This window comes from Lissotriton vulgaris, chromosome 2_1 (genome assembly GCF_964263255.1).
Source record: "Lissotriton vulgaris chromosome 2_1, aLisVul1.2, whole genome shotgun sequence".
Lineage (NCBI taxonomy): Eukaryota > Metazoa > Chordata > Amphibia > Caudata > Salamandridae > Lissotriton > Lissotriton vulgaris.
Genome location: NC_141687.1, coordinates 1,767,064,428 through 1,767,085,131, shown reverse-complemented (window position 1 = coordinate 1,767,085,131; position 20,704 = coordinate 1,767,064,428). Strand labels below are relative to the sequence as shown.

The 20,704-nt window shown below is 46.6% G+C and overlaps 1 protein-coding gene across 7 annotated transcripts in view; it reads right to left on the bottom strand.

Moving 5' to 3' along the window:
- Window positions 1–20,704, bottom strand: part of PPP6R3 (protein phosphatase 6 regulatory subunit 3) — a 1,665,951-nt gene that overhangs the window by 1,526,255 nt on the left and 118,992 nt on the right. For 5 of the 7 annotated variants that reach the window (XM_086957827.1, XM_086957831.1, XM_086957834.1 and 2 more), the window contains one exon: window positions 11,434–11,586. The exons of the other annotated variants lie outside the window; for them this stretch is intronic. The gene's annotated coding sequence lies outside the window, so the exon portion shown is untranslated. The remainder of the gene's footprint in view (window positions 1–11,433; window positions 11,587–20,704) is intronic. 7 annotated transcript variants of the gene reach the window in all.

The following is a 20,704-nucleotide window of genomic DNA, read 5'->3' as shown; positions in this document are numbered from 1 at the left end:
GCAGGGAGGACAGAAATAGAGCACAGAAGGTAAAGAAGATGGCCATGCACATAGGGGAAAAAAAGTAAAGTATCTGCAACCACCTAAGGCATCTGTAGGGTGGCCGCATGTGAATCTAAAGCATTACATGCCACAGACCGACATCTACAGGGTAATTAACATTTTCCGTTAGTGGCATTTATGGCTGATAGTACACATGCTCTGCATAGACTGTAAAGCAGTTCTCCCCTAAATGGTGGTTAGCCAGAGGATGTTGAATAAGACTGAAAAAGTGTATGTAGTACAACCTGGCCCACTTGAATCTCCTGTAAATCAATGCAGCAGTGTTTAGTGAACTTGTGTTGGATGGAACAGATAGCTGCCTAAGGCTTTCTTGTATTTAGAATGCAGACTATGTGGAGCAGGGAGATGTTCTTTGGACTTAGGGTAGCACCTTTTGTTGCACTTGCCAACGAGCTACCCCTGCTTTGGAAATGGCACTGTCCTTGTGTAGTTTACTGTAGACGACAAATCTTGGTTGCATCTTAAGAAACAATTTTGCCCCATCAATGTAGTACATGAGGGCCCTTCAACGTCTAGTGTGGAAGGCTCTTTCTGCTACTGAGTCTGGGTGTGGGAAGAACACCCAGAGCGAAATAGTTTGGTTGAGGTGGAAGGGAGAAAATACCTTGGCAGAAACTTTGGATTAGTTCTAAAGACTTGTTCGTCACGGTAAACCTAGAAAATAGACCATTACAACGCGAGAGCTTGTAGCTCACTCACATGTCTGAGGGAAGTGATTGCAACTGGAAACAAACTTTCCAAGATAGAAATAGGAGGGAGCAAGAATGATGGGACTCTAACGAGGGGCCCATGAGTGTAGTCAGGATTGCATTGAAATCCCAGAGAGGAGAATATCTACTGGGGATAATCCTTTTAAGTCCTTCCATAAAAACTTTAATGACAGGGACCCTGAAAAGCGACGCGTGTTCCTGGTTTTCTAGGTAAACTGCAAATGCTGCCAAATTTAAACAACTAGCCGTGCAAGCAAGATCTGAGTTTTTTAAATGAAACCGGCACCAAACAATGGTTTACGCTGTTAAATTTAGTGGATAAATTTTTTTGGGTATGAAGTAGTGTATGAACCTCTGCCACCTTGCTACATAGCAGGCTTGTGTAGTAAGACGTAAGCCTCTTCAGGATAGGCATACATTCCAAATATAAACTGAGGGAACCAAACTCTAAGACCTCAGGAGTCAAATTGCAAGGTTGTTTTGCTTGGGGTTCAGGTGCCGGACTGTGCTCCGATAAGGAAGGAGACGGTCTGGCAAGTTAAGCAGCTTCAACCAAGATAACCTTACAGCGAGTAAGGGCAACCTCTGGAAACTCTTGATGCGCCGAAGCGCGTGCAGAAATGTATACAAGTACTTCAATTGTAGTGGAAAAGATTATGATCTTTAATAGTTAGATCATTACGTGTTCAAAGAGGTCACAGTTCATCATATTACATCATATGATTGTGATCTTTAGTATATTGACAAAAATCCAGTAAGTCAGACAAATTCATACTCCGTAGTATAATTATCCCCGATGCATTTTGTGCGCTTGCACTTCTTCAGGGGGAATCCGTGTGGCAAAAGTAGAAAGGAAACTGATCTAGATTTCTGATTGCAAAGAGGTAAGAATACAAAGCACCATAAAGACAAGGTGCTATGATGTAGGCACCCGAATAGTTAAACATAACTAAGAATGTACAAAAGGAAAAAAGAAAAATGACCAAAGTAAATTACACAAATGTCCGGTAATACGTGTGACCAGTACAATATAACACGAGAAAATGAACATAGTAGGGCCAAAAATTCAAGGCTCCACGGTGCTGTGATGAAAGCTAACGGAAGGTGAAAAAAACGGAACACGAAATGTCAAGTATTAACACGCTGCGAAATGTGAGGGTGACCCCAAAGCGCCAGCAAATAAAATCATAACAAGATGGTAAAAGTGTGTTGCCCGTAGTGTACATGGAAACGTGCACACCATTTAGCCCAAAAGGAAACTTAAATTAGTGATGTGATAAAGTGTTTTGTGCCATAAGAGCCCAAATGTGCTTGGTGGGTAGCGGGAACACTTACCAGCTACGAAGGAAAAACAACGCATCGACTTGGTAGAACCCGGTCCATGTAAACAGCAGACCCGGAAGACGCCGAGCATGCGCACATGCTCCTTAAGAAAAGGAAGCAGAGTGTAAACATGGAAAGATGCCCGCATCAAAGAAACATGGTGAACAGAGGGAGCAACCCTGTGACAGTGTTCAAGATGTGAATAAATAAAGTAAACAAACAAAAAATTATTAAACAAGAAATAGCATGTAGCAATTGTACTCTGTAGAAAAAAGGAAAGAATGAAGAGTGTGAAGCCATAAAAAGTAGCGAATGGTTGCACAGATTGGTCAGCAAATAACCCGGACATGGACTGTGGGTGCCGAAACCTTCATGCAAAGCTTGGGCATTTGGCAGTTATTATTATTATTATTATTACATTTCTTATATAGCGCCAGAATCGACCCCCGAAGGGGTATCTCCGCGCTTGCCTTGGGAACCCGTCCTGGTTTTTCCCTGTGAGATAGCCCCTACAGGGTATCCCCAAGGTGAAAGCCAGGCATCCCGCCGCGGGGGGCCGTTGTGGAGATTAAGCAAGCTTAATGCCCAGAGTTGCAGAGTGTGAACCCATGATTAGGTCAGGCACCGAAGCGAGAATTATCGAGTCCGTGGACATATAAGCTCAACACCCTGCCGCGTTGGGAATCGAACCCTGGTCCCGGGTCTGGCCTCTGCTTCAGGGTCTGCCTGCTCTAACCAGTGAGCCACACTTCTCCACAGTTGCAATAATATCTACGTCGGGGAAACCCCAACGTAGGAAGTAAAGAAGTAACCCACTCATGGAGTGGTTGACCCATCCTATTCTGCAGGTCTGCAAAATAGTTGCCCACTCCCGGAATGCACTCTGCTAACAAGTGCGGTCTATGGCAAATTGTCCACTGTTTTACGCTCACTCTTTTCTGAAGGTAGCATATGGCAGTGAGGTTTTCCTTTCTGACTAAGACTACCTTACAATGTACGTGTCATAAGAAAGCCTTGATAGATATTTGGAATGCTAGCAGCTCTAGGTAACTAATGAGGCAGCTCTGTTTAAGGTGTCCACATGCCTGAACCGCCGCCCTGGCGATTATCTGCCCACAAATACTTCTGGTGACACAGGACAGTATAGAAAGGAAGTTCTTTCCATCACAGTCTGAATTTGAGATGAAGAGCAATTGGGAAAAATTCAAGAGGACTGAGGCCCAGAACAGGGTGTCGACAAGATGCCAGAAATGGAACGGATAGATCCACGACAGATAAAGCAATTGCAAAAAATGATTGTCTTTTGCCAACAGGAGTGTAAGAACTGAAAGGCTCCCACGACTAGCACCATAGTGTGTCAACCAGGAGCTTGAGTGATGGACATCTGAATCAGACGGCAGAAGAACCAAGAAGTTATACCTTTTGATAATTTAGTAGGGAGAAGTAAAGGGTTCAAATTTAAATCTCTATTACTCCAAGAGTTATTCCGTTATCGTTTTAGTTTCATGAAGCAATCTGCCTACACATGTAAACATATTTTCAAGGGGGGCGTGGCTTAGCAAGCCACGACGGCGGCTGTGTCCTGCTGAGGCTCCGCGATCGGGCTAGCATCTTGCCCAGTTCCCGAGATCGCCGGGAGCCTCAACTCGCCAAATACTGCACCTGTGATGCCCCCACACACTGGGGCATCCTTTGAGTGACCTGAACTTGCTGCGGGCAGACTACACGAGCCGGATTGTCTTCTGCCGACTCAGAGTGACGCCGACCCCGAAAATGGCGGGCGCACCTCTGACCGGCGGACGTGCGAGCCTCCAAGAGTCGGCTCTCTAACCGGCGGCCCCGGAAGACGCGGCCAGCCGACAGCGGCGGAGAAACCTACGGAGACGGTGAAACCAGCCCACGGGGGTGCGCACCGGACGGCGCCCTCCCCTGTCCCGGAGCCCCTACACACAAGATGGCGGCTGCCGCCCCGGGGCTCCAATACACCGGAGCTATTTCCCCGCCGGGAGCCTGATCGGCCCTCAGATTGGACCGACCTGCCACTACGGACTGCGGGGAGCCGGTGAGCGCGCCGACTGCACAGGGCTGGACACTCCAGAAGTCCGAAACCATCGTTGAAGACGGTGAGCGCTGATCCCCCCCCCCCCCCGAGGATCTCAACGCCGGCGCCCCGGTGGCCCCTGCGGACTGCGGGAAGCCGGCGAGCGCGCCAACTGCACAGGGCTTGACACTCCAGAAGCCCGTAATCATCATCGAGGGCGGTGAGCACTGATCTCTCCCCCCCCTCCCCCGAGGATCTCAACGCCGGCACCCCAGGGGGGCCCCCTCCTCCCTCCGGGCCCCGTGGGAAGTCATTGGGCATGTCGCCACCCGATCGAAGGACCCAAACAGCCCGGTGGACCCGGGTGCCTGACCCTAAAATGGCGCGCATGAAGGCCTAGCAAGGAGGACAAACGCGAACCTCGCCCTGAGGGCAGGAGTGCCCCACTTGCGCTGGAGACGCTGCCAGCGGCCGTCCGCCACCCCGGAGCCTCCTGGTCCATGCCACCCGACCTTTACCCTGCCGATCAGCGCTGACACTGCGCCACATTCCTCCCGGAGAGGAGAGGACACCCACACGGCCCCCCCCCCGCGGTCGGACCCACCGGCCCCGGCGGCCGCAAGCCACCCCTGACAGAGCGGGCCCCCCCCCAGAACCGGAGGAGACGGAGGGAGCCGGCCGGCACTGAGCTGCCACCTACCCGGCGATGCTGTGAGGCGACGACCTACCGCCCTCGAGGCGCACGACGACCCGGGGGGCCCCCCACTCTTCCTTTTGACAGCACCCATGGGGAAGCCAAGGGCCTCTCAGGCGACGGCGGTCCCTGAAACGGCCGTCGAGAAGATGCCACAAACGAGAACATGGACGCAGGCCAATGCGTCGCAAACCGACCCTACACTGTCAGCGAAACTGGACCAGGTGTTGGCGGCAATCGAAATGTCTCGCCTCTCGATGGAGGAGAAATTGGGCACCCTGACGACGGACATTAGCCTAATCCGCGATGAACACCGTAAGTTGGCAGACAGGGTGAAGGAGGGTGAGCGGATCGTGACTGAGTTACAACCCGCGGTGAAGTCGCAGGAGGCAGACATGCAGGAGATCCTGCGCCGCATGGAGACCTTGGAGGAGCGCACAGTGGATTTAGAGGGGCGCTCAAGACGTTGTAACATCCGCGTCCTGGGCCTGCCGGAGGGGATTGAAAATTCGGACCCTCTGACCTACATGGAATCCTGGACTAAATCGTTCACCCCGGACTGCGACCGGTCGCCGTACTTCTCCATCGAGAGGGCCAACAGGGTCCCGGCCCGGGCACCCAAACCCGGTCTTCCTCCACGACCCATGTTGGCCAAGTTCCTGCACTTCCGAGACCGGGACGCGGTGCTCCGTGCGGCCCGGATGGCGGGCCCCCTGCAAGTGGAAGACCAACACGTCATGGTGTTCCCGGACTATGCTCGAGAGGTCCAACAGCGGCGATCCACGTTTCTGGAAGTCAAGAGGCGCCTCCGCGCAAACGACCTTCAATACTCCTTGCTATTCCCTGCCCGCCTTAAGGTGATCCACAAAGGGAAAGCCCTCTTCTTCGATACGGCAGCGGACGCGCAGGATTGGACTGAATTTAATTGCCCGCTGATTCCTAAACCCGGACCCCAGAGGACACGCAACAATGACTCCAGACGATCCAGGAAACGGGGCACGAGCCGTGCTCGATCAGGCCGCCCCAAGAGCCAGGCATCCTCCCCCACGGGCTCACCCGACCTCACACAAATCATGTAGGAGCGACGAGACGCCCTACGGGCGGTGACCGAACTGCACACGTCATCCCCGGCCTCGGACCTGGAAGGTCAGCCACACCTGTTCACCCCTGAGAAAGACCGGGACAGTGATGGAACTATGTCGGGATTCGGCCCAATCTCTTCCCCCCTGGTTGTGGCACTCACATTGGACGCTGCCCTGGCCAGCCAACGTACCACCTCTTCATGAAGGTTGAACTGTCACCTGCTATATCCTTCTCATGGTTGCCTGCTGTATTGCGCGACGTCTAGAAGCCTAGACCAATTTGCCAGATGTCTGTAAGCGCTAGCGAGCGATAGACATTTCTCCTGCTAGAGCCAGACCCGCGCACAGGCCCAGCAGCGACACACGCTGCCACCCCCACGAATTTGTTGAATTTCTCCCCTAGTGGGACACTAGTTTGGATATGTCACCCCCGGTGACGTATCCTCAGTATTGGGCCAGTTGCCCACCGAGGTTCTAGTTGTTGTTACTTCCCCTGGTCCCCCCCCCACGTTAGAGGAAGCTTGGCGCGCAGGAACACATATGGCACACATACACGGGCGGCCCACGGGAGCTGTAGGGGGGCCCCTCTCCCAACCACATCACCCCAGGAATGGCAGTCCCCCACTCAGGCCTTAATATCCTTACACTAAACGTACGGGGCCTACACACGCCCAGTAAGCGCTACTCTGTATACTCCTACATTAGGCGCATGTCGGCCGGCATAGCGTTTCTGCAGGAGACACACATTAACGCTACTGAACTCGCTTGTTTGCAGGCCAAATGGCGAGGGATCATCTGTGCCACACAATATTCAGCGTTTGCGCGCGGCGCATTATTGTGGGTAAGGCCAGGTACTCCCTTCCGAGTGCTCCGGCGAGTGGTAGATAGAGAGGGCAGGTACGCGCTTCTGGAGGGAATACTTGATGGGCAAGGGGTACTCCTCGGCAGCATTTACGCCCCTAACACGGATAAGGGTCAGTTTTGGGATCACCTTACGGGCGTTTTGGCCCAGTTCACTACAGTTCCGTGGGTACTGGGAGGTGACTTTAACTGCACACTGAATCCCTCCCTGGACCGCTCGCATCCTCCCCCCACACACTCCCTGGCCCCCCGACAGGCAGACCTATTTAGGGCATGGACCACGCACTGGGCACTCACTGATGCATGGAGACACCTACACCCACTGGCTCGCATTTACTCCTTTCACTCGATTCCGCACAACCTCCGAGTTCGCCTAGACCGTTTCCTCTGCTCTGCACCAATCCTCCCCAAGATAACGTCTACAGAATACCTGGGTCGGATCCTCTCAGATCACGACGCCCACATCATACGTCTTACCTGGCGCCCCCCACACCCACCGGTTCCCACCTGGCGCCTCCCTAGAGAATGCCTATCGGATCCAGTTTTCAGAGACGCACACAAATCCAGCATACAAGATTACTTCACACACAACGAGAACACGGCGTCACCGGTACTGGTGGAGTGGGACGCGTTTAAAGTGGTGGCGAGGGGAGAATGCATCAAACAGGTGTGTGGGTCCGCCGCACCTTAGAGCGGACACTTTTAACCACAGAGCAAGCTCTAGCCGCACTCACTAAACGACCTGACGACTCGGAGGAACACGCCGTGCTCACGGCCGAGGCTAAGTCTGAGTATCAGCCTGCCTGCGCTGACCTCCGAAAGTACAATTTCAGGGCATACGCCTCTAGGGTACACAAGGACAGAGACAAAACCGGGGCGCTTCTGGCCTGGATGGCGAGGCAGGACACCGAAATCAAGCCAATCACGGACATTCTCAACCCGGAAGGTGTATTAGTGCAATCGCAGGATGAGATTCTCCTGGCATTCCAGCGCCATTATGCGCAGGTGTACGAAGCCCCGGCCCACTGTTCCCCGTGGAACATTTTTTAGACCCTCTGACGTTACCCACGATATCAAATGACGACAAGCGCACACTCAACACCAAGATAATTCCCTCTGACATCACCTAGGCGATACGTGCCATGTCTCGGAATAAAGCGCCGGGACTAGACGGCTTCCCACTGGAATACTACTAGACATTCTCTCCCCTGGTAGTCCCCCGTCTGTCACGGATGTTCGGGGCGTCTCTCCATTTAGGGAGGTTACCTCAATCGCTACGGGAGTCCGTGATTGTCACCTTTCCCAAGCCCCACAGAGATCCGCTCCACATGGGGTCATATCGGCCCATCACGCTCCTGTCGGCTGACTGTAAGATCCTAGGGAAGATCCTAGCTGATCGATATGCACAGGTCATACGCCCGCTGGTCCACCCCGACCAATGCGGCTTCGTCCCAGGGAGGAATACCTCCCAGAACCTCCGCCGAGTCTTCCATATTCAAGATCAGGTACGTGAAAGATTTCCCCGTGCCGCCTGCCTCATTATGGACCTTGAAAAGGCGTTAGACACCCTCACCTGGCCCTACCTGTTCTCGGTCCTGCGGCGCTTCAATGTCGGCCTGACGCTCATGGCATACACACGCCTCCTGTACACCGATCTCACCACCCGAGTTCGTATCGGGAGACGCATTTCACCGGCGTTTGAAGTTCGACGAGGCACAACACAAGGGTGCCCCCTGTCGCCTCTCTTATTCGCGCTGGCGGTCGAACCGCTGGCGGTTCGGCTGCGCCAGGAAGGTGTAGACTGAGGCATACCGCTTGCAGACGGCACCCATTGCGTGTCCATGTACGCGGATGATCTCATATATGTCCGAGATATTGAAACGGACCTAACCCCCATTGGGGCAGCACTGGCGGAATTTGCAGACGCCTCGGGACTACAGGTGAACTGGGACAAGTCCACGGTCTACCCTCTACACCCGGACCTACCCCCCGGGAAGTCGAGCTAGGGCCACATAAACTCCCATGGTCCGCGGAGGCTCCCCGGTACCTCGGTGTCCGCTTGTACCATTCTCCAGCAGACATTTTTGAGGGCAATCACCGCAGGACACTGGCTAGTCTGCGCCCGACAGTCGCCTTCTGGAATAAGCTACCGCTGGCCCCGATAGGGCGGATAGCCCTAGCTAAAATGGTGATGCTTCCCCGACTCCTTTACCACTTCACAAATCTACCGGTGATACCGCCCAGGTCCTTCTTCTGCGACGTTGACTCCCTCTTGGGGACCCTCATCTGGGGTGCAGGCAGACACAGGGTGGCCCTGAAAACCCTTCAACTCCCCACGACGCAGGGAGGGCTCGGGGCTCCGTCCTTCGAGGCATATTTCCTCGCGGCACAGCTCCAATGGCTGTCCTACTGGACGGTGGACCGTTACCCTCAGGAGACTGTTACCTCTACCGGCAGAATCGCGACCCCGGAACTCACCCGTCTTCTCCTCCCGGGCACCAAGCCACGGCGCACATACCCCCTCCAAGTGGCGATAGCGCGCCGGTGCATGATGCGGATCCACCGGTTATCCCCCAGCAGGCTCCCGTACTCCCCGCTGCTACCATTGATAGGCAGCCCCAGGCAAGAATCCTACTTCACGGCTCCACTGTTTGCCGGATGGTCCCAATGTGGCATCACGGAGCTGGAATCGCTCTTCGAGGAGGGTCAGTTGAAACCACTCGACCGCTTGGTCGCAGAATACGGGCTCCCCCCTGGCCAATTCCTCAGGTATAGGCAACTGCTCGATGGATACCGGCCTCATTTCAATCTCCAAACTGGCGAGCCAGACACGCATCCAGTAATACATGCTCTCCTCCATATGGGGGTGGGCCGCCACCTGGTCACCTGGCTATATAAATCCATCAGGGAACTCTCACATGCCCCCCTGACGGCCCTGCGTGCTACATGGGAGGAGGACATAGGCCGCGCTCTACACGACTCGGAGTGGACTAAAGCACTTGAGGCCCCAAAACACGTCTCTAGGAACGCCCGCTTCAAAAACATCCAATACTATATACTGCACAGAGCGTACCTCACCCCAGCGCGATTACAGAAGTTCTACCCCTCCACACCATTCCTATGCCCCAGATGCTGTTCCCCTGCCGCGGATTTCCGTCATATGTTTTGGGACTGTCCCAACCTTCAACCCTTTTGGCGGGTGGTACACGGCACACTGTCGGAACTCACAGGTCTCACTACACTGGCCACCTGGGAGTCCAGCGCACTAGGCATCCTCCACGTCTCTAAACAAGAACCGGTGCATAGGCGCTTCGTGTCCTTAGCGCTCCTGTTGGCGAATAGATGCATAACCATGCGCTGGCGGTCCCCGGAGGGCCCCCCCATAGCACAATGGAAGGGGGCGGTTGGTAAATGGGCGGCAGCGGAGGAAGATGCTCTGAGGGAAGAAGAAGCCAGGGGCGCGCGTAAAATTCCCATCTCCATGGAATGGGCCATGCTCCTCCACAGCTTCCGGCAGTCCACGCAGGCAGGAGACCCACCTGTCCCTTCCCCCCCCCCCCTGCCGCCTGAGAAGGCCGGTAGCCTCTACCGGGTGTGAGCCACCTCAGGGTCGAGTCCCGATAACCCCCTGGATCCTGAACAAACTCGTGTATGTCCTGCCACCCATCTAGTATCTCGCCTAAGCGGAATGCATCAACCCCCCTGCCAATTCCCCCTCCTTTCCCCCCCCCCCCCCCCCATTATGGGGAGCAGACCGCATGGCTCCATGACCCCCCCCCCTCCAATATCCCCCTGCTTAGACCCTGCTAGCGCCTACATGCTTCCCTCCCACCGTTTAGTTCCCCCCCTGTTCACTGGTATCACCGATATCTGACCAAGTACAGACCCTGATCCTGCGCCATTATGACGGGAACTTGCCTGCCCGTCATTCTTCATCGCCCCCAGGGCGACGCTGTTCCACAGTTTCCCAGCCGGCAGGCGTCTTTGCACGATTATATTGTACTGAGTAACTGAAGACATGTATATATGTACCAATCGTATAAAACAAGAAAACGTTGCACGCATGGCTGTTCGTGGCTGAATGTTGAGGCCACGTCGGCGGATTGTTTACGCTGTACTGATATACTTTGTTGCAACAATAAAAACAAATTTAAATAAAAAAAATAAATGAAATAAAAATGTAAACATATTTTCAAGAAACAATAGGCAAAGTTAAAAGCGTGCATTTGCATACCGCTCATGCCACAGTTCTTTCCAAACATTTAATATGACAGAAGTTAGGCAAGTGGCATACACACCCTCCCCCCCCCCTTTTCCATCCCCCAAAACAAGGTATGAACGCAGCATCCTCCCAATTCCAAAGGAATGAAGCCAGTCGATATCTGAAAGACGGTCATTTTCATGAAACTCAAAATCAACATAAGGACAAGGTTACTTAAATGATGCTGCCAATTTTCTCTTGCAATGTAGTTTCAGTCCAGTAAGGACTTGTGTAGTTTAAGAACTCAATTACTTCATTAAATTATTAGTAATGAGGGTGCCTCAAAACAAGTGAACTTTCCTTAAAATAATAATCCCGTTTGGTTCATTTTACTTATTGCCTCAACTTTTAAACTTTCCATATCTAACCAAAAGATCAGAAGAGCAATATTTTCTTACCTGTTACTTTAAAAAATAAATATAACAATTATCAAGGAAATAAAACGATGTATTCTCTGTGACTTCTGGCCCATTACAAGATATTCTGGAACAGTAAAAAAATTCTAAAATTGATGATCCCAATCAGTAAAACTCATGTAGGATGCTTCTTGGCTAAAATTTAAAAGGGGAAAAAGAAAAAAAAAAAGGTTTACATAATCAGTTAGGAAGTTATTGTGCATGCAAAATGCAACAACAAGTATTACGACTATTACAAAATCCTGGACTATGAAATCCCCAAGCACAGACTCCAATGAAGAAAAACATAAAAGTTGATCATCTCTAAAAGTGTTTCTCTGGCTTTGGTATTTGTACTGGATAGCATGTTCTCCCTATAGACCAGTTGACAAGTGGAAGGAACTACTGTGTTAGTGCTAGACAAACATTGACACATAATTAAATTAATTTTCTGAAGACAGTCAAAGTCCTTTGGGTCACCCCTGTAATCTAGCTGAGAATACTCTGCTACCCTGTGAGAGGACAAGAAACTAGTTTGTAAAGAACTGGACCCTGTTTGAGTAAGTGTGTATAAGCTGCTTAAATCCCAAAAATGCACCCTGATGCAACCTCTAGACTTTTCCCAATGAAACTAAATATGATAATGAAGATTACTAGCAGGGAGAGGAGACACCAACGATCCCCGGCATCCATTTCCTCTACAATTAAATTACATGTATAAAGTAATGGATAACTCCAGATTCAACCCTGCTATTCAAGAATACATTTGATCCTAAGAAAAGAAACTGAGCGGCGAACAAGGTCACCTCGGTCAAACTATTAGTTCAGAATCTGTTTAAAATAAAGATACCCTCACTGAAAATATAGAGAGCCGAGGTATAAACTGTGCACTTTGATCAGTGGAAGAATGTAGCTATTGGAGAAACGGTTACAGTGGAGGGCAGGACTGGAGAAAAGAGATATTAGGAGGTCTAAGAGTAGACTTCAAAATAATTATCAAGAACCCATGTTTGACACTAATTTTGGTTTAAAACATTTTTAAAAATCGCACAATCACATATACTACCTAGGAACCATGCACTAGGAAATTGTTCAGCTTTTTTATTATAATTATTTTTTACACATGACATCATAAACAGAGTATTCACCTAATCTCACAGGCCGAAATTTTTGTCATGCCAAGAATGAATTGAGGGCTACATGTCACAGAACAATCAGCGAGTCAGTCTTAAGTCAAACAATACATTTCAAAGTACAGTTGACTAACATACTTGAATTCAAATGAACTCACTTCTGCCTAAGCACCTTAGCAAGTGATGAAATCGCAGTATTATCTAACTTCCATTGTATCGCAAAGGACACCACACCTTACACTGTGGTAAAGTCTTCATTTTCAAACTATCAGTGTCACAAAATTCAAACATAACCCAAAAGGAAATCAGACAAAGAACAAACAATATGAACACAAGCAGGAGAAACTAAAATGTTAATCCAACATACAGGTGTTGTCCATGTAGTCAAATACTCACTGTTTGGGTGATTTTAGTGGCCTCACAGAAAGCCTTACTCTACATCAAATGTATTTAATGAATTTTTAGACCAATCGGTCAGAGGCTCTTATAACATGCATAGAAATGCAACAACGTCGAAATACCCTGCCTAGGGTTTTCCAGAGATTCAGATTTTAGCACGGAGTAGAAAGTAGATGATTAAGCGCCCAGCTATTAGACCAAAGTAGTTTTATAAACCTCTTGCGAGTAATGATCCGACTATACATGTTAAGTTGTGTACTAGAAGAGGAGTAATAGATTAACAAGTGGTCAGCAATTTAAGAGTAAAACAGATAGTACAAGGTATTGTAGATCAGTGGGAAAGTGTTTACAGTGGTGTGGCAGGATTTTTAAAAAAACCTATTTGTTCAAGGGACTAAATACTCCAGAAATCTACTTGCCCAGAAGAGGAAATTCTACTTGCCCAGAAGAGGAAAAAATACTTGCCCCACCTACTCCCCAAATCACTTAGATGCGCCTGCTTAGGATGTACCTGTGGTTTTAACAAGTGTAGACCAGTGTTTCCCAAACGTGTTAGAACCAGGATTCATTATTACGAAAAAATCTGTTGACCCACCTACCTTTAATGGTCAGGAGGCGGGTGTTTTTTTTTTTAATGTAATAAAAGCATCATGTAGTGCATTGATAATTGCGGTCTTGCAAACATTGAAACTACCGCCGAGGGGTGGCAACATGGCACAATTATTGAACAGAGCTGAACTGAAATCAATAATTTTGTTTGACTCTATAAGACAAGGGTTGAAAATAACTGAAGATTGGACATCTTTGCTTTGAATCGCTGACCCTCTGTACTCTGTTGAATCCTGTGAAATTACCTCTCACACCGGTCAACAGACCAATAGGGATGGGAAAAGACTCTGACCCCGGTTTCTTGACTAGTGATATACACCTGAATCCAGGCTTTAGAAGCTGAAAAAAATGTGAACTGTATATAAAAAATGTGAACTGTATATAAGTGCACCAAATATGTATTGTATACAATTTCTACAGAAATGTGAACGTAAATATTGTCACAAATTCCCACCCGCTAATCGTCACAAAATGGCAATTTCACCCATAGAACGTTAATGCCAAATTTTGCCCCATAATTGGCACCACATCACTGCCCCCGCTGTAAACCATTGCACTATGCACCAGACCCACACACCGTTCCAAAATGGCCGCTGCCGTCTCCCTCGGTTCTGCACACCCAGTCCCCTCCTCACTTTCGATACCCAGGACCCAAAATGGAGCTTTCCTACCACAGCTTTTAACCGGCACCTCCGCCCCCTTTTTAGGCCTCGCAGAGAGACCTATTGCAGTCAAACCACAAAGCTGACTTCACGATGCGGATTTGTAGAAGTGCTCGTGAACGCGCTTCTATCCCCCTGCCTTGCTCTTGAAAGGCTCCCCTTACCATTTGCTCCTGCCTCCCCGCCCACTGCTTCACACTTCACGGCTGCCAGGCCATGACTCGCATTTCTGCCCAGCAGCTTCAAAGGGATCTGCTTCCCCGCCCACTGCTTCACACCCGATGTGTACACTCGCAGCCGCTCTAACCTTAGGCAACAACGGCTTTGACATTCACCACTTAGACATTTAATTTTGACCACCACCCCAGCATCAGTAACTGCACCAGGTACCCTATGAATGCAAGCACCTTGTGCCCAGTCTTATACTCCATCGGGCATTTTTAACTTCACATTAAACAGTTTGCCGTGAGAGCAACGTAAAGGACTTTTCCGCCCGCCCCTGCAAATGTGTATGCAGTCAGCAGCTTCAGACTTAGGCACCAAGGCTGTGGTATTAACTAGCACCTCACTAGTTGCACCAAGTAGACGAGCACTGTGAAATGAAGATGATTCAAAGGAATTAAAGTAGATCCTTTATTCAATCGAAGAGCACAGTACAAGTAATCCAGCAAGATCAGCATCAAGGAGTAACTGACTCTTACCAAAGGATGCACATCAACATGACATGTAGAACATTCCACATTCAGTAATGACATAACTGGAATGTGTATGATTAAAGGAACAATGCAATAAGTAAGCAACACAACACATCCCCCTTTCTAATAATAAAATAAAAAACAAGGGAACAAGAAAAACATACATTAAGTGGATCGAAACTTTTCCAATCATATACAAAATAAAAAAAGAAACTACTACCAATTGTTTGTGATAAAACCCCTAACTATTGTTAGTGATATAATCTTTAAGCCACAGAGGAACCACCCTCTTCCTTGAGGAATGGCGGAGAGCAGGATCCTCACAAGTAACAGAACCATCTTCCATAGGAGTGACAACCGAATCCTCAGAGATGTTGCTAGAAGACTCTAAGTTATCATTTTCAGAAACAACCACACTAGAATTAGGAATATCACACGAACTAGAACAACTAACCACTCCAGAACAGTTAGTCAAATTATTGTTGCCACTAGAACAATCAACATCCAAATCTTCTGGTTTCCAAAGGGCGTTAGAAAAATCAGATCTAGAAGAACAACTCGGATTACACCTGGCAATTCTACTCAAATTCCAAACTTTCCCATTGCTAAGTTTAACAGAATTCTTTAAAACTTCCATCACTTGAAAGGGTTCAGAAAAAGTAGACTCGCCTTTCTGTACCTTAAAAGGTTTTTTAATTCTAATCCAATCACCAATATTTATCTTGACTTCTTTAGGTCCATGTTTCAAATCATGATATTTTTTACTTTTGTCATGGACCTGTACCAACCTTGCCTTGACTAAGTCCTTAGAATAAGGCTCAACTTCACCTGAAAATAACCAAGTAGGGATAGTTTTAGAACGTGGGTTCCTACCCTTCATTAAAACAAAAGGGGAGATACCAGTAGAATCATTAACAGTAATACGGTAATTCCAAACAACTTTCCCAATTTGAGTTGGCCAATCCAGATTATTACTGATAGAAAGCTGAATAGTATTCTTCAATACCCTATTAAAACGTTCTACGACACCGTTACCACCAGGATTATAAAGAGAAGTTGTCCTATGCCTAATACCAAGTTTACTAAAATACCTTTTCGTTCTTACAGACAAAAACTGAACACCATTATCGGTGAGAATGCAAGAAGGGATTCCCTCTGTAACAAAAGTCTCATCAGGAAACTTAAAACAGAATCAGTATCTGCTCTCTCTACCACCTTAACAACGGGCCATTTAGAAAACAAATCAATGAGGACAATCAAATACCGATGAGAACCATCCTGTTCTTGAATAGGGCCCATAATGTCCACCGCAACACATTCCCAAGTAAACTCAGGAGAAGAACACTCCAACATAGGAGGACGAAAAGTACGCAAGGTTTTGTCTGCAGAAGCACAAATTACACAATCTCTAACAATCTTTTCCGTCTGAGAATCACAACCAGGCCACCAAAATAAATTCTTTACCAATGATTTAGACCTCACAATTCCAGGGTGACCCTCATGGCAAAGTTCAATGATTCCTTCACGCAAGCCACTTGGAGGAATGATCTTCTCACCCCTTAATAAAGTCTCATGAGCAACTGAGAGTTCAGACCTAACTTCCCAAAAAGGTCTTAAAACATCATCCAACACATCTTTATCTGGCCAACCCTCAACTGTGTAGGAAATTACTTTCTGTAAACATTCATCAGCCAAGTACTCACTGCTCCATTCTTCCCTGCTGAAGGCAGAAAGACCTTCATCATGAACATAGGCTATTTGTAATTCATTCCAATCGTTATTGTCCACTTCCTCTATTACAGGCATCCTTGACAAGAAATCAGCAAGAACGTTGCTTTTACCTGGCACATAAACAATCTTGTAAATTAAATTCTGTAACCTCATAGAAATTCTAGCCAGGCGAGCAGAAGCATTGATAACCCCTTCTGTAGTTAAAATCTTAACTAATGGCTTATGGTCGCTGCTTAATAAACACATTTTACCCCAAACGAAAGACTTGAAGTGATCTAAAGCCCAAGCGCAAGCTAAAGCCTCCCTTTCTATTATAGGGTACTTTTCTTCACAAGGAGAAAGATCTTGAAGCATAGGCTATTACATTTTCTTTCCCTTTCTCATCTATTTGCACCAGCGCAGCTCCAAGACCCTTGTTACTAGCATCAGTAGTAATTATGTTTTCCAAGGATGGATCGAAACTGTGTAGAGCAGTGGCCTGAGCAATAGCGTTCCTAATATTCTTGAAATCTTCATTACAAGATTTAGACCATTCGAACTTCACTCCCTTCTTTAAAAGTTGTCGAATATTGTAAGTAACACTCGCAAAATTAGGAACATACTTAGAGCAAAACTCAGCCATTCCTAAGAATGACTTAATGTCGTCTTTACTTGTAGGAACAGGAGCTTCAGAAATAGCTGAAACCAAGGAAGGTTTAGGTTTAACACCTTCAGCATCAATGACATGGCCTAGATAAGTTACGCTCTTCTGAGCAAATTTACATTTAGAATGTTCAACGGTAAGGCCCTTGCTTTCAAGAATATACAATACTTTATGTAATCTTGACAAATGTTCATTTTCATCATCCCCAAAAACAAGAATGTCATCTTGAAAAAATCTGACACCTTTTTCTCCCTTAAATAATTGATACATTAGTCGTTGGAAAACTGCAGCCGCCGAAGCTAAGCCGAACGGCATGCGTTTATAACGGAAGCAACCAAAAGGTGTCACAAAGGATGTAAATTTCATAGATTCAGGGCACAGAGAGATCTGGTGGTATGCAGACGATAGGTCTATAGTAGAAAACCATTGTGCATTACCAAGACTAGAAACCATCTCATTGATTTTAGGAAGTGGGAACTTGTCAACCACAATATTGTTGTTTAAATATCTCAAATCCACACAATCTGATTTTACCATTGCTCCGTCTCGCGACGACAATTGGCGAAACCCATTCACTCGCTTCAATTGGCTCAATAATGTCAGTAGAAACAAGTTTATCCAGCTCTTTGCTGACTTCATCTCTCACTAAGATAGGAACATTTTTACATTTGTGTACCTTTGGACAAGCATCATCCTTCAATATAATCTTATGCTCAAAACCAATTAAATTTCTTTAAGTTTTACTACAAACTTTCGGAAATTTTTGTAAAATACCATCAGTAACAACAGAACTATCATCTACTACTAGAACTTGTTCTTTACTTTTTGGATCTAGAATAATGTGAAGTTGTTTTTGGTCAAACCACCCTAAAACAGGTGGTCCTTTCTTAGAAATGTAAAGCTTTCCCCTACATTCTCTATCTTTGAACCTGAAAACAAACCAACGAAAACCCAGGATAGAAATAGGTTCTCCCATATAACCTTCAGGGTGGATATCTGATGGCAATAACTTTTCACCAACATGTTGGATAAAAGAAGATTTCCACATTTCCTCATTAACAATGGTATAAGGTGAGCCCGAATCAGCATAGATTTTGACAACTACTCCACCAATACTCATTGTACAAATAGGTTTGTTAACCATGTCTTCATCTCTTATTCTTAAAACTAACTTATCATGAACATTCATTACTAAATTATCTTTTATGTCGTTCTCAAAATTTTCTTCCTCATCAATGTCATTCACAAAATTTACTTTACTCTTTTTCCTGTTGCATGCTTTTGTCAAATGGCCTTTCAAACCACAACTAGAACATTTAGCTTTCAGGCCAGGACATCCTTTGAAATCAGCCAAATGTTCTAAACTGTTGCATCTGTAACACTTCGGTTTAAAATTTGAGGAAGACTGAGGATGTTTAGTTGAAAAAGATTTGTTGTTAGAACCAAAAGATTGCCTAGAGTTATAGCTAAACCTCTTTTTATCAGTAGCATTCACTTTGCCAACCACTTCATTAGTCAGTGCACTATTATCATTCTTAATCACATTAGCGCACCTGCCAGACATTTCTGCTTTGCGTGCAATAGCAAGAATATCATCTAAAGGAGAATCTCCATTTATCCATAACCTATCTTGTATGGAAGCATTGTAAGAATGCATAACAATTTGGTCTCTAATTAACTCCTCTTGTAGTACACCAAATTTGCAACCCAATGACAATTTTTTAAGATCAGCAAGAAAATGGTCAATGTTTTCATCTTTAGTCTGTTTCCTAGAGAAAAATGTGTACCTCGTTACGCCAATACACACTTTAGGAGCAAAGTAAGTATCTAAATGTAAAAGTGCTAACATATAAACATTCAAATCACCAGGAAAAGAGGGTTTAGTCATGGTTTCATATACTTTTAGTCCAACAGGACCTAAGGAATGAAGAAGAAGTCTCTTTTTTTGAGCATGAGACATTTTTCCATCCTCATCTAAGGCATCTATATAGTTACAGAAATAAGGCTTCCATTCCAACCATTTAAGTGGTGGTTCATTGCCAGATACCCAAAATGCCTAAGGAGGACTAATGTTATAATTAGGTTGAGTCATTGTAAAATATGAAACCTAAAACAATAACAATTTAAAATAAAAATGTTAAGTAATGCTGGATTAAGTACTTAAGTATTAATAGCAAGAAAGCTAGTGCACATACGATAATCAACATATAATATACTTATAGTGGTTCAATAGTGTAAAACGCTAATTTAAATCATCACTGTCTGAATAAAATAATAAAAAAAGAAAAAATGAAGAAAGGTGTGCGAATCACCGTCGATGGTAACACGCTGATGAGTGTGGAAGGTGTGCGAATCACCGCTGATGGTAATGCGCTGGTGAAGGAAATGTGCAAATTTCCTCCCGATCGTTCAACTTTCCCTTCAAGTCTCTCACGAAGAACTTCGTAACTTCTTTCGACTTCAGGTTTACCTAAGATGGCCGCCAAAACGTGTTACGTCACACGCAATTACCCATAATTCCAAGCGGAGCGTCAGTCATCAGAGCGTCGAATTCTGTGCATCGAAGATGGAACCAGAAGGGAGAAGCGGACGGCAGTCACGAAGAATCAATAAACAAGGTGATTTCTTTTGAAGAAAAAAAAAATGGTGCGAGCTGTTGAGCGAGCAGAGGTGCATGCGAGCTGTGACGTGTTAATGGCAAAACGGCAAACGGTAAAACACTTAGTTTCCTCAACATTAAAAGTCACGCAAATTCCTCAATTCCACTCGTATTCAAAGCCAAGTCACTGTGAAGTCCCTTTTTTTTTTAAGCAATAAATTCGATAATAAAAACGCTTGTAATATTTAAAACGTAGCAATTTCTTAAAGCACAGCGCTACGAAGGAGTTCAATTAAAAAAAGAAAAAAAAAAAAAGAAGGTCAAGCACCCCAAAAGTTAATTCAAAAGAATTGCCAATAAGTAATTGGTATATTTACCAAAACAGCCAATGTCCTTTCCAGTCCGTTTGAGAATAGAAGTCAATGTCTTTTCCAGTCTAATTGATATAGAACCACAAAAAAAAAAATTATCAAAATCAGGTTAAAAATATCCCACGTAGGTTCTGCTCTTCGAATCCCGTCGCCAGTGAAATGAAGATGATTCAAAGGAATTAAAGTAGATCCTTTATTCAATCGAAGAGCACAGTACAAGTAATTCAGCAAGATCAGCATCAAGGAGTAACTGACTCTTACCACATCAACATGACATGTATAACATTCCACATTCAGTAATGACATAACTAGAATGTGTATGATTAAAGGAACAGTGCAATAAGTAAGCAACACAACACACTGTCTTGCTGCCCCGCCCCACACCTCTCCCCACCTTCGCCGCTGGTTAAAAAGTAGGCTCCTTTCAGCAAA